Source organism: Episyrphus balteatus, chromosome 1 (genome assembly GCF_945859705.1).
Source record: "Episyrphus balteatus chromosome 1, idEpiBalt1.1, whole genome shotgun sequence".
NCBI lineage: Eukaryota > Metazoa > Arthropoda > Insecta > Diptera > Syrphidae > Episyrphus > Episyrphus balteatus.
This window is the reverse complement of record NC_079134.1, coordinates 134,143,543-134,158,830: the sequence shown is the minus strand read 5'-3', so window position 1 is coordinate 134,158,830 and position 15,288 is coordinate 134,143,543.

The following is a 15,288-nucleotide window of genomic DNA, read 5'->3' as shown; positions in this document are numbered from 1 at the left end:
TCAGTCTGTCTGTCAGTCTGTCTGTCAGTCTGTCTGTCTGTCTGTATAAGGAGCTACAGCCTAAACGGATGGACCGATTGATGTCAAACCTGGTATGCAGCGTTATTTGGCGACTCTCCAGAGGGGTTTTTGGAATTAATTTTTTTGGACCAAAAATAACGGAACTTGTCATATACCGATTTTGGTAAAATTGAAATATCTCAAAAACGGCTCTAACGATTTTGTTTAAAAAATTCAAATGTTAGTTTAAAGTTAAGGTCTATCTTCTAATGAAAAAAATTTTTTTTGAAAATCATTATTAACGGTACCTGCCATAGAACCGTTTTTTCAAATCCGATTATCTCCAAAACTGCTTATTCGATTTCAACGAAACTTTTTGTGAAGAAGCATTTATATAATTTAAATATAAGCCAAAAATAAAATTTTGAAAAAAATAATTTTTGGATTTTTAAAAAAATTTTCGAAAACGGGACATTTAATTTTTTTGAAATTTTGTTTTTTGATGTTGATTAGTTATTTCTACAAAATGGCATACCAATTTTATTTTTAAACTTTTTTTCCAAAAAATTATTTATAAAAAATTAATTTTTTAAAAAACGGCTCTAACGATTTTGAAAAATTTTTTTCTAAAAATGCATGTTAATATATCAATCAAAACTGCATACTTGTTTTGGAGGGCAATTTAATTTCAGATATTATTTTATTTTTTTTAAAAAACGAATTTTATTTTTTTTCCAAATTTTTATATAAAAATTCTTAAAAATTTAAGCAACTTTAACTCTAAGAGCAAGTTCGTGCGACCCCAGTAGTGCATTTTATTTATATATAGTTTTTAGTTTATAATCAAAGCAACGAAAAAAACTTAAAACTGGTAACAAAAATGTATTAATTCAAAAGTTATAAACAAAATACCACGTTAGGTCATTTGCGCACTCTTATACATCCTATTGTGTAAGAGTGCGCGGCTTATTTTGTAAGAGTGCGCAGCTGCGTACAGGTGTAAGTTCGCACAAAAGTCGCAAATAAAACTGCTTTTCTTTAAATAAACAAAGTATTTTTCAATATATCACTCCTTGCATGAGGAACAATCAATTTAGTCTTCGATTAATGGTTCCGAGAAAATTTCAATATTTCCTAGTTACTTTCATTCGCTTGTTTTTTTTTTAACTTGTATTTGGTTTCTTTTTGGTTGAATTGCTTTTTCTAGCTGCTGTATGCTGGTATATGGACAAATTCCAGTTATTTTGAAGCCTTGGATAGTATTTACTGCTCTTTTAACCCGCGCACTCTTATACATCATCATGGTGCGCACTCTTACACGTTCAGACATGTAATCGAAGAATATACATGTAATTCACAATGCTCTTTATGACCAATCTTACGTGTTCCTCAAATGTTTCTTTTTGGCGACTTTTCAATGTCCCATACTTTGTTTATTGTTATTTTTTGAAGTTATACTTTTTATGGGAGGGTGGGTATGAAAATTTACTTTGTGACAAGAATGTCAAAGGGATTATGACGCGATCACCCTGGGTAGCAGGGCTGTCGTTTCACCTTTAGAGTAGGCAGTACTTTAGTATTTAAAAATGCAGTACGCCGCAGTACGGCAAACATAAAACACACAACCCGTTGCAAGTTACATGTTTCATGTGGCAAGTTGCATGTGTCAAGTTGTATGTGGCAAGTTGCATGTGGCAAGTTGCATGTGGCAAGTTACCTGTGGCAAGTTGCATGTGGCAAGTTGTATGTGGTAATTTCCATGTGGCAAGTTGCCAGGGTTGCAAAAAGCTCACATTTCAGCTCAGCTCACAGCTCAGCTCAAATTTGAGCTAGGTACCATAGCTTAGCTCATTTGAGCTGAGCTGAAAGTGAGCTGAGCTGAAAGTGAGCGCCCCAACTTCCAACGCCTATATCTCGGAATTTTGAAGAAAATGAAAAAAAAATTTGATGCCAAAAGGTAGCGGGGACTCTAACCTACATTTGGGTACAACTCTCATCCCTGTAGGTCTACGCGTTCTCAAACCGGGAGAACTTAAAAGTAAAAAAAAATAGGCACGATTCTGAAAAAATAGGCATGATGTGGCGGTTTAACATGGAAGGCGATTTTTTAAAAATCTGACAATGTGCAAAGCGTAGGCCCATGACACAAGCTATCATTTGGCATCACTCCCAAAAATTGCTCTCAAGCGGTTTAGCTTCCAGGAGCGTTCAAAGATTCGGGGATTTTTCGAAAAAAAAATTTACCCCAACTTTCAAACGCGATTTTCTCGGAATTTTGAAAAAAGTCGAAAAACCGGATTGTACCGGAATTTTTTTTATGATAAAAAAAAAATATTTTACTAAAAAAATAGAAATATATTTACTATTAAAAAAACCAAGAGAAAAGATCACGAAAAATTATCTGTTTTATTTATAAAAATATCCATGTGTTAAAATATCTTCATATTTCATTATACTTTCCAAATAAAAACCAATGTATGCTCTCACCCATCACAGCTCAGCTCAGCTCACTTTACCTTAGCTCACCCAACAGCTCAGCTCAACCATCAGCTCAGCTCACTTTCAGCTCAGCTCAAATGAGCTGAGCTATGGTACATAGCTCAAAAGTGAGCTAGCTCAAAATTTGAGCTGAGCTGTGAAGCACACACAATTCTCATAAAATTACCATATCGCACATTTTATGCGCAATTCGTTTACTTTCGTTAAGCATATACCGTACGTTCTGAACCGCACAACATGAGTAAATTTCACAGAATAAATTGAAAACTACATGGACGCAAGGAGGATGAAAGAATTAATTTATTGTTCACTTGATAAAAATGTAAAAAAGGAAGTGTGGATTAATTAATTTAATAATAGAAATTAAAAATATCAAATGAAATTCATTTACATATACTGAATGAGAAGTATAACTTCAGTCGCGTGTACATGTGTACACACACTCTTTTTTTGTTGTTAAGCGGAAAATTTAATTTGTTTGGCAAGAAAAATTGGAAAAAAAAAGTGCTAAAAAACTTAAACTTAACTAGCACCTCTGTTTACAAACACATTTTCATGAAATTTTAACAGCAGATCAAACTAATTTAGATCTTTCCAAAATAAGTGCATTCAGTCTTATATTCCCTTTCAAACCGTAGAAAATTTCCTTGCGCACTCTTATCAACCGCGCACTCTTATACCATTTTACCCTACTGTGCTAAGAAATAGTACGAAGTTAGATACTTTTAAGTAAAGTGATAAAACTTAAATTGGTGACTCAATCAAATGGAAAGTTTTTGAACTACCTAAAACAAAGAAAAATAATTCATCTTGCACGTAGCTTGACAAAAACAAATAAAGTACCTACGTTCATCGAATATTTGTACAATGTAATTTGGATCAATGAAACAAAAAAATTTCAACTAATTGACAATAACACCGGCACACGAAATAAAAAAAGTGTCATGTACCAGGAACCAGAACCAGACCTACATCTTTCTATATGTTTTTGGGCACGATAAATCCGAATTTCAAGTCCGTTTGGCCCGGTCACCCTCCAGTTTTGAGCTGTGACTGCATTTTGTTTAAATTTTTATGATTTTTTTTTTGAGTTTTTTGCATTTTTCTCAAAACTGAAGGGTTTTCGGGCAAAACGGACTTGAAATTCGAATTCAGCGGGTCCAAAAACATATAGAAAGATAGGTCTGGTTCCTGGTACATGACACTTTTTTTATTTTGTGTGCCGGTGTAATTGATTTCATTCAATTTAACCAAGATTCAAACTTATTTACCTGAATGCATAGAAATCTATTTTGCTGATATGCTTAAATGACAATTCCACTAAATGACAATTCCAAAATCAATTTTCAGTAATCATTAGTATTGTTTTAGACTTCTAGGTTCAACTAAAAATACATAGTTTAAAAAACTAAAGCGTTTCGCCCAGGTACGACAGTGGACTCTATATAAAACTCACAGCTGTGAGTTTTATATAGAGTCGGTAAACATCGACCAAAATAAGGCGTCTTATTAAAAAACTAAAAATACGCTTTTTTCACGCACTAAAAACTATTAAATAATTTAATTCACTTATAGGAAATGGTAAGATTAAAAAGCGTCGAGCGCTTTGTTCAAAACTTTATTAAAGTAGAAGCAACAAAAATGCGCTCTACGCTTTTTGATCTTACCATTTCCTATATGTCAGTTAAATTATTTTATAGTTTTTAGTGTGTGATAAAAGCGTATTTCTAGTTTTTGAAATTATGTATTTTATTTTTTACTTTTTAGTCTTATCATGATTGAAAGTAGGTTCAATTCGACTTAGGTTGTATTAGCCTCCAAAGTCCTTCTCTTTCGCTCGTACCTGGAAGGCTAAAATTGATGTGGGTGTTTCGACCCCCCCCCCCTCCCTAATTCCTCTCGTGAGGGCGCGGACCATTAAAATATTGTGTTGTCATCCAAACTACATATATGAACAAAGTTTCAGTTCGATACTATAATTGGAAGTGGGTCAAAATCTAGTTCCAAGATTTTATTACACTATTCTTAGTTAGTTAGTTAGTTAGTTAGTTAGTTAGTTAGTTAGTTAGTTAGTTAGTTAGTTAGTTAGTTAGTTAGTTAGTTAGTTAGTTAGTTAGTTAGTTAGTTAGTTAGTTAGTTAGTTAGTTAGTTAGTTAGTTAGTTAGTTAGTTAGTTAGTTAGTTAGTTAGTTAGTTAGTTAGTTAGTTAGTTAGTTAGTTAGTTAGTTAGTTAGTTAGTTAGTTAGTTAGTTAGTTAGTTAGTTAGTTAGTTAGTTAGTTAGTTAGTTAGTTAGTTAGTTAGTTAGTTAGTTAGTTAGTTAGTTAGTTAGTTAGTTAGTTAGTTAGTTAGTTAGTTAGTTAGTTAGTTAGTTAGTTAGTTAGTTAGTTAGTTAGTTAGTTAGTTAGTTAGTTAGTTAGTTAGTTAGTTAGTTAGTTAGTTAGTTAGTTAGTTAGTTAGTTAGTTAGTTAGTTAGTTAGTTAGTTAGTTAGTTAGTTAGTTAGTTAGTTAGTTAGTTAGTTAGTTAGTTAGTTAGTTAGTTAGTTAGTTAGTTAGTTAGTTAGTTAGTTAGTTAGTTAGTTAGTTAGTTAGTTAGTTAGTTAGTTAGTTAGTTAGTTAGTTAGTTAGTTAGTTAGTTAGTTAGTTAGTTAGTTAGTTAGTTAGTTAGTTAGTTAGTTAGTTAGTTAGTTAGTTAGTTAGTTAGTTAGTTAGTTAGTTAGTTAGTTAGTTAGTTAGTTAGTTAGTTAGTTAGTTAGTTAGTTAGTTAGTTAGTTAGTTAGTTAGTTAGTTAGTTAGTTAGTTAGTTAGTTAGTTAGTTAGTTAGTTAGTTAGCTAGTTAGTTAGTTAGTTGGTTAGTTGGTTAGTTACAAGTGAAGCTAATAAAAGCGTATTAAAAAGTAAAAAACTCTTTAAAATTAAAACACAAACAAAATATAAGTTTAAACATAAAATTATAACTTAAATAATATTTGATTTCTGTTTCCACTTAACTCAATCACAACACTTCTGAAAGCATAATAGGAATCTGAAATCATGTTCAAAGAGATATTAACGGAATTATACAGTATATTATATTTTACGTGTTAACTTTTAAACTTTACACTTAGTATTATTTTCCGAAATCGTTTTTTTATATCGTTCATTTTATATAATTTTCCGGGATCCCATTCGAGATTCTGTGTTTTCAGGAGTTGGGGTTTTCAGGATTTTGGGGTTTCGTGATTTTTAATTTTCCGGATTTTAGACTTTCGGTTTTCAGGACTATGCCCCCAGCATCAAAACCGTTTATACCTTTTATTATGCTATTTCATGGATTTCTTTTAAATTAACACAACTTTGAAATCTCTCCTATATATCTTTCGTACAAAAATTTAATATTTTGGGGTTATATAGTCTCCAACTGTGTTTTACCAATATGGCACTTTTTATACTTTGTGTTCAAAGTTTTTGATTATTTTTATGGAATATGAATAGTTATACCCAAATCTAAGATCAAACTCCTTTTTATATTGTTTTGAAAAAGAAAATTCTATTTAAACGCTTATTCCGTTGGCAGATTTTTTTTGTAATTTTTTTTTATATTTGGCAACAGCTGTGAAATCCCGTTAGGATACACGTGGTTGAGTAGGTTTTGCCCTCAAATTGAAAGCAAATGTGAAAATGTGAATAAAAATCAAACAACAATAGAACGAATTTGATTTTTCATATACAAGTGTTCCTAGTATTTGATGTTCTATTTCATACTACCACTTATGTGCCCCTTTGGCTATTAGATAAGGTTCTACCTTCATCATCTATTAAAACTTAATTTTCTCACTGGCATATATAACCCCTATGAAAGTGCGATGAATACCTAGTACAGACTTCCACTGCCATAAAAAAAATTGGTACAGAAATGTCATTAAACTACTCACATTGGCTTTCCTGGATGTTGGGCAAAAAGATACCGACTGTGCCATCCGTTGCCATTGTCACATCCTCTTCCGCAAATGGAGTGGATTCTTTATTGTTATTTAATGGAAAATATGAGGATCCCAAACAATTTTTTTTTTTGCTTTTATTTCCATTCTCCATCACCGACTATAACTTTGGCTTTATAACGATCCCCTTTGGGGGTAGATATTAGTACAGAGCACCGCCGCACAGTGGAACGTCTAGTACAAAATTCCGGACATTGGGTGAAAATTTTTTTTTCATTCTTGTAAATATTTTTTGTTTGTTAATCATAGAAAATTGTCCCTTCTTTCATAATCCACAAGTTATTTTTATTAAAATGTTTTGGTTTCCAAGATACAGAGTCTCAAGTGGGGACTATTTCACAAGAAAAAAAATGATGTTTTTCTTAGAAATTTTCATACTCTTATATCTGGCTCATTTTTTAAGATATCTTCTTGAAATAAATTTTGTTGATAAGATACTGATATCTAAAATATATATTTAAAAAAAAAATTCTAAAATTATATTTCTAAATAATTCTAAAACATGTTTTTCTATAACCCTTTTTGAAAATTTCTCTTCAACTTTGAAAAGGCTTTTAAAAAAATGCTCACATATGCCCGCTCTCTTAGTAGTCTAGAATGAAAGCTTAATAGTTTGTGTGTAATATTTTAAAAAATTTGGATCCGACCGAATCCGACCCCGTTTTTTAGAGCACCATCTTTATAAATTTAACCCTTTAGGTAGTATTTTTTTATTTATTTTTTTTATTTTTTCCTATCTGAAAAGGGGAGGGTTGGTGTTATTTGGCTAGCTTAAAGTGACATGGGGTAGTTTAAACCAAGAATATAACTACTGAATACATAACGTAAGGCAGATTGACCAAAAAAATAAAGAAAGAGTGAGTAAAAACAATTAATTTTTAAGGTTTTTTTAAGAGTAAAGCACTGTCAGAGCGATCAACGAATGAACGAACTGATGTAATTTTTTATGCTTATGTATTTTCTAACAAAATCTGGATAATAAAGTAGCAATCTAACTAAAGTTTAAATTAAAAAAAAAAATATATATTTCAATTTCTAAAGGCCAGTATCCTGCTGAAGCGAAACGGAAATTTGTATAAAAAAACAGCAGAACGAAAAATTTTGTTATGCTTTTCGTTTCACAGCACACGAGATTGACAAACGATATTATTACCTGTACTTGAAAACTTGGAAAGTTTTCAATAATGTGTCACTAATGTTTTTTCGCTTCAGCAGCATACTAGGTTAGCTTAAAATAATGTTATGGCTTCGAAATAAAATTTATCTTACAAACAATTTGTTCTCTGAATTGTTTCTTATTTAAGAAAATAAAATGTATTTTTTTTTTTGGTTTTTTGAAAAATTTATACTCCAGTTTTTTGTTAAGAAATTTGTTCTAAAAATATGTACAATTTCATTTGTTCGTTCATTTGATCATTCGTTGGTCGCTCTTGTGTACATTGTACATTTTAATTTGCAATTTTAGCTACTTGTCTTTCATATTAAGCTGTACATAGCTTTATGATTTTTTGATAAATAATTTTAGTGTATAAGTAGGTATATCGTATTTTGTTTGCTTTTTTGTTTTTTTTTTTAATGAATCCATCATTTTCTTTTAAATTAATTTCATTATTAAGTTAACAATATTTATATTTTATCATATTTTTTATGTTTATGTTGGTATTTTCATAATAATACCAATTCATTTTTAAATAACACATATTTACATAAGATAATCCTTTTTAAGCTATTTTTTATTCATAACAATTTTTTTTTGCAAATAATCGGTATTTTAAAAGACTGTTAACGAAATATGTAAACACTTTTTTTTACTTAATAAATAAGACAATAACGTAAAGTATTAATTTTATGTGTAGTAAAATAAGGATTTGGTAGTTTTTGTATGTTAACAGCTATTTTAAGTAAAAAAAAATTAAAGAACTAAACATTTTTTGTGATTTTTTATTGGATTCAATTCTGTGATTTTCAAGAAGCAATATAGCGAAAACCGTTTTAGGATCCGTTCATTAGATCAGAAGTTACAGTCCCATGACCACTTTTTCATAGTTTCGATCCACTGTGCGCCGCTAAAACCCACCGCCTACCATTAAACCGTGCAAATACATATAAAACAACTTACAGCAAAGGCAACTTGTTGGGAAATATATTTATTTTGGTTTTTATTTATTGAAATGAATGCGAGACAGAAGTCGCGCCGGAATGTCGTGTCCTTGAAGTGAAAATATTTTAAATGTGCTGAAATTTTCTTATTAACAAACAAACAACAAAACGAAAAAAAAATGAGGGAAATTACTTTATACGGAAAAAGAGAAAAACAAACGATGTCCTCGAGCATTTATAGTGACATCCTTGTGCCAGTGCATGCTGTGACTCACATCGCATATTAAGCTATATTCCCGCATCACAGTCATGCATGTGGGTGGGAAGAATGTTTAAATGGGGGATACAAATGATGAGTTTGGATGTTGTTCCCACGGAATCCTACATAAAAGAAACAACTCTATTTGCCAAATGTAAAGAAGGTGATTATCCTTGGCTTGTTTCAGAAAGTAGGTCAATTAGAAATTTCCTTGATTACGCGCTTGAACAAAAAAAAAAAAAAATTAACCAAACCATGTTGCAAACTTCAGAAGTTGAAAACAAAGGGGGACATTATGTGTGTTTTTTTTTGTCAGGAAAAAAAAATTGTTCTTAAAATTTGTGACGGACACGTAGTCACGTTTTCATTTTTTTTTTTTTTTTTGAGTAAAAATAAATTCTTTTTTTTCTTCAATTCCAGGAATTCAGCATAAGAATACATTCCACTGCATTTGGGTACCTGACACTGTCCATATTTGAAACTGAACCATTAAATGAACGTGGGTTTCAAGTTAGTATACGCAGCTACGGATCAGAATCCGTGAAATCATATCATAATTGATTGTTTTAAGAAACAAAGTTACAAAATGCAACTTTTCTATTTTGCAACTTCAAAGCAACTGTTACAGTGTCTAATACAGTAGACACAGATACAGTATTCCAGAAAAGTTAACTGAAATTAAATTAAAAGAACAAAAATCACAATATCAATATCAAGATCAATATATATCTTAAGATCGCTTAATAAAAGAACTAAAACGGAAGCATAATGATATCATGAGATGTCGAAATCTTTGGCGAGGAAAACAGTTTTACAACATCTTATACTCCAGTCAAAGCGTCATTTGACCTTGCGCACAGAGGCACTGTCAGTTTTTATTTCATGGATCGATACGGGTATATTTAAAAGGCTAAAACCCAATTTCTCACCACCTTATCATTCTTTTTAGCGGAGTTATTCACAAAAATGCATTTTTTTGGATATTTTACTTCTGAGCTAATATCTTTGCTCCAGTTTGTCGTAGAACAAAAATTAAACATACATTCTCTTCCATATAATATTTTCTATCGTTGTATATAATTTCATTGTATTAAAGTGAGTTACTACAAAATGGCGGCCAGTTAAAGTCAAATTCTATTTGTTAAAAAACACATTTTCGTTTTTTTTTCGAAAAAAGCTTATGTTATGGTTAACATTTTTCTAGGGTTGGGGTCAAAATTCTGCCGGGGTCAAAATTCTTTTGTCAAAATTCTGCTTTCAAAATTCTGCTTTACAAAATTCTGCTTTCAAAATTCTGATTTTCAAAATTCTGTTTTTCAAAATTCTGTTTTTCAAAATTCTGCTTTTCATAATTCTGTTTTTCAAAATTCTGCAAAAAATTAAAAAACGGTTTGGAAAATGTTAAAAAGCGCGCGCTTTTTAACATTTTCCAAACCCTTTTTTAATTTTTTGCAGAATTCTGTAAAATCATGTTCTTGAAAAATGATCTGCTTATTTGATTACTTACCTTAGCAAAAATTAATATGCATTCAAAGAGTGACAAATTATCACTCTTTGAATGCATATTAATTTTTGCTTTATAAATGAATAAATTTGAAAATATTTTGAAAAAGGTTTTTAATACTTAACATTTCCGAAAATAATTCAAAATTTTTTAATTTATCAAATAAAGATGAATATTCAAAAATTTGAATATAATCCAGTCAAATAAGGGTTTAACCTCGGAATGAATGTTAGTAGAATTTTTTTTTGCTCAATATCTTCCTTTTGTCATTCTATAACATATCTCAAAAGTCTAGAAAAATCTCATGTCCGCTTGTCGCGATTTCAAGGTCAAATCGCGAAATGGAGATTTTCAAAATTAGCAAAAATAGGCTATGGTATTATATACACATATGATACATGATTTCAAGGTATTTTTTAATGCTGATTCCAAAAAATCTAAAATCAAGGCAATCTGACGTCTCTGAAAAAAGTTATACCTGTTTTTCATCTTTGAACCCATATTATTATAACAGTTGCTAACTTACTACCGAAAAACCCTTAAAAGTAATGGTAGCGGAATCATATTTTGCATGAGGGTTTTCATATCCATTATCATTAACAATCAAAATAATGCAATGCAAAAAAACATTTATATCTATGACAAAATGGTATTTTTTGAGAAAAGGGGAAATTTTGGGATGTGCACTAAAAAACATCCTGGTACCATCTTGGAATTAGTGCTAATAGGCTAATTTTTTTATTTCTATCTTTGTTTGGATATTCTATAACTTATGTCAAAAATCTAAAAAAATCTCATGTCCGCAAGTTCTAATTTTCCAGGTTAAACTAAGTTAGGTGCAGATTAAAAAAAAATAATAAGAAAACTTTAGATTCTTATATGTATACCAACATAACCCATATCATTTCAAGGTATTTTTTAACGCTGATTCCAACAAAACACACAAACAAATCAATATGACCATCCCTGAAAAGTAATGTACCTTATTCATGTTGATCTGACACAAATATCTGAAGAGTAGTTTTTCAATTTTTTCAAATCTGCACCTTATATTCAAACCAAGAAAATTAGGACTTGCGGACATGAGATTTTTTTAGATTTTTGAGGGTAGTTAAAGAATATCCAAACAAAGATTAAAATGAAAAAATTAGCCTATTAGCACTTATTCCTAAGATGAACAAGAATCTTCTTTAGTGCATATCCTAAAATTTGCCCCTCCATCAAAAAATGCCATTATTTCGTAGGTATATATATTTTTTGTAATGGATTGTTTTGATTTTTAATAATGATGGATTCTAAAATTTTCATGCAAAATTTGGTTTATCTGCCATAACTTTTAAGGGTTTTTCGGCAGTAAGTTTGCAACTGTTATAATAATATGAGTTGACAGATGAAAAACAGGTATAACTTTTTCCAGAGACGTCAGATTGTCTTGATTTTAGATTTTTTGGAATCAGCATTAAAAAATACCTTGAAATCATGTATCATTTGTGTATATAATACCATAGCCTATTTTTGCTAATTTTGAAAATCTCCATTTCGCGATTTGACCTTGAAATCGCGACAAGCGGACATGAGATTTTTCTAGACTTTTGAGATATGTTATAGAATGGCAAAAGGAAGATATTGAGCAAAAAAAATTTCTACTAACATTCATTCCGAGATTTACCCCTTTTTTCTCCTTATTTTACTGTATTAATAAGAAAAGGAATATTTTCTATCAAACAACATCGGTTCCAATAATTTATAGAATTTATTTAAAGAAAATCAGTCTATATTTGCGACACTTAAACAAAAAAATTTAGGAAAGTACCAATGTTGAATTACATTAATGAGGTGTATTTTTCTTTAGTCAACGCATATGCTATAAAAAAAAAAAAAAAAAAAAAACAGAATTGGCAGAATTTTTTTGGTTAAGTATAATTATGGCAGAATTTTGAAAAGCAGAATTTTAAAAAGCAGAATTTTGAAAAGCAGAATAGAAAAAAAACAGAATTTTGAAAAACAGAATTTTCGTTAAAAAGGCAGAATTTTGAAAAGCAGAATTTTGAAGCCAGAATTTTGACCCGATCCCATTTTTCTAACTTATTTTGTAGCCCTCTTAATTTCCTGCAACTCTTTATCACTAAAGATGACCGAGCAATTGATAAAGGAACGCACGAAAAACCGGTGCGAAACCACCCAAAAATATCGTTTTTTTGGAATAACTCCTCTTTAGAATGTTCTACGACAAAAAATAAAGCTATTAATTGTTCGTTACAACATTTTCTATCGATTTGGTATATTATTTCTGTTGAAACAAATAAAAAATAAGTACCTAATATTAATTCAAAGAGGTTTTTTTGTTTAGCAAACTCTTCCCTTATTATATTGTAAACGGTGCAAGTATTGGCTAACTAAATAAAATAATGTTGTAGTCCGTTAAATTATCTACTATTTAAACAAAATAAGCTCTCTACGATCCACGGGTCATCTTTAGTGATAAAGATTTGATTTTTTCTGTGAAATGCTGGAAATTAAAAGGGCTACAAAATGAAATAGAAAAATGTTAACCATAAGCTTTTTTTCGAAAAAAAAAAACGAAAATGTATTTTTTAACAACTAGAATTTGACTTTAACTGGCCGCCATTTTGTAGTAACTCACTTTAATACAATGAAATTATATACAAAGATAGAAAATATTATATGGAAGAGAATGTATGTTTAATTTTTGTTCTACGACAAACTGGAGCAAAGATATTAGCTGAGAAGTAAAATATCCAAAAAAAAAAATGCAATAACTCCGCTAAAAAGAATGATCAGGTGGTGGGAAATTGGGTTTAAGCGTTTTATATATAATCCCCTTATCGATCCATGGAATAAAAACTGACAGTGCCTCTGTGCGCAAGGTTAGGCCCTTTTTGCCGACGCTTTGACTGGAGTATTAACAAAAACGCAGTGAAAAATGCAAGACGGAAGATGTCCCGAGAATGTCCCGAGCATGTCTCGATCATGTCCCGAGCAGGTCCCGTGATGCGTGTCACTTTCTGAATATTGACGCTTGTCACTTTTGAAAACTGACGGGTCACTTTTGAAAATCAGAATAAAAGGAATAATTAAACCGTCAACCATAAGAAACGATAATGTTGTTCGTTTCTATGACTGCCCACAGAATAGTGAATGCTTACCGAAGACCTAAACGACCTTTTACATTACAGGACTTCTAATAAAATAATGCACGCAGATGACCAAAAACTGAAGAAATGGTAACGGAGTTACGAATAACAGAGTTACGCGCGACAGAGTTACGGCCGTCAAAGTTACGCGAAACCGAAGTTACGAAAAACTAGAGTTACGAATTCTAAAGTTATGTTAAGCTATGACATGTGATTTTTGGGTTGGCAACAATTGCGAGGAACGATATGGAATTATGGAAACATAAATAAGAGAATATCGATTCTCAAAGTGGGTATTACAAAATACGCTATGAATAATTATATTAATTTATAGAAAAAAAAAAAAACGTATTTGCAATATTAGTTGAACAAATAAAAAGTTAAATTCAATTATGTCCCCCAAACTTACATAAGTATACTTATGTTTTTTTCCTATTTCAAAGTTTTTGCGATCTTCTCACAAAAACAAAACCATATATGTATATTTATAGGTACCTATCCAATCAAAATTTTACAAATAACACCCATTTTCGCTTTACTCATTTAGTTCTGACCAATGAGAAATATGTTAATCTCTTGTTTGTATTTCCATAATTCCATATCGTTCCTCGCAATTGTTGCCAACCCAAAAATCACATATCATAGCTTAACATAACTTTAGAATTCGTAACTCTAGTTTTTCGGAACTTCGGTTTCGCGTAACTTTGACGCTCGTAACTCTGTCGCCCGTAACTCTGGTATTCGTAACTTCGTCGGTTTCCCAAAACTGAAGGAGAAAAAGTAATACAGTTTCATTATACCTATTAGGGGGTATGTAGGTATGTTATTTAAATTTTTTTAGGGTCGTCGCCCAAATATATTTTCACTGCACCAAGAAGAATTATATCAGCGGGAATTTCTGCATTGTAGGTTAGTGGTATTGGAACGTTTTAGGTAGCAATAGCATATTTGGCTCCAAAATTCAAAAGTTTGGTACCTGAAAATATAAATTTCAAAAATTAAAAAAATTCAAAATAAAAAATAAAAAAAAATTGGATTTATTTTCTTAAATAGAAAAATTAAGAGAGTAAGGGCCACAAGATAAAGTATTGCCCCGCTTGGCCTCGACAACAATTTGTAACACGCACCGATCAATTGATGTTGACGCCTGTAGGCATAAGGGATCGTGAATAATAGAAAATCACGGGCACGGGACAATTTATGGATTGATATCGGTGATACAAACATCTTCATAAAGGTATTAACAAAGTTAATATTTCACAAAAATATTATAACAAATTTTATCCATCCCATTTATTCAATTGGTTTCCTAAAAAAAACAATATTAGTCATAGTCATAATTTAATAGGAATTGGTAAAATACTATTAGATATACCGTCAACATCAACATTTTTACTTCATACATTATTCAATCACAACAAATCGATGAATACCATAGAAATAGTATATATTTTTTGGAGGCGACATCCTGTCGTCTTCCCACGTTAACGTTATTTTTTATGACCTACATTTCTAGCTGAATCTTTCACCCTAATCAATCTTATTCCAACTTATATACGTCTGATTGTATTTATTTGAAGGTTTTATTTTCTTTCTTATTTTTTTTTTTTGTTCGTTTCGTTCATAAATTTGCTAGAACCTATCGTCCCGCCCTAACCCACGTGATTTTTCAGTCGAATGAGTTTTACGGCTCATTTAACTGAAAAGCGATTTACAAGGGTGACTGTGGGAGTTATTGTGTTGTTAGTAAGGACTTAAGAACAGAGATTTTGTGGCTCAAAGACTTGGGTAGGT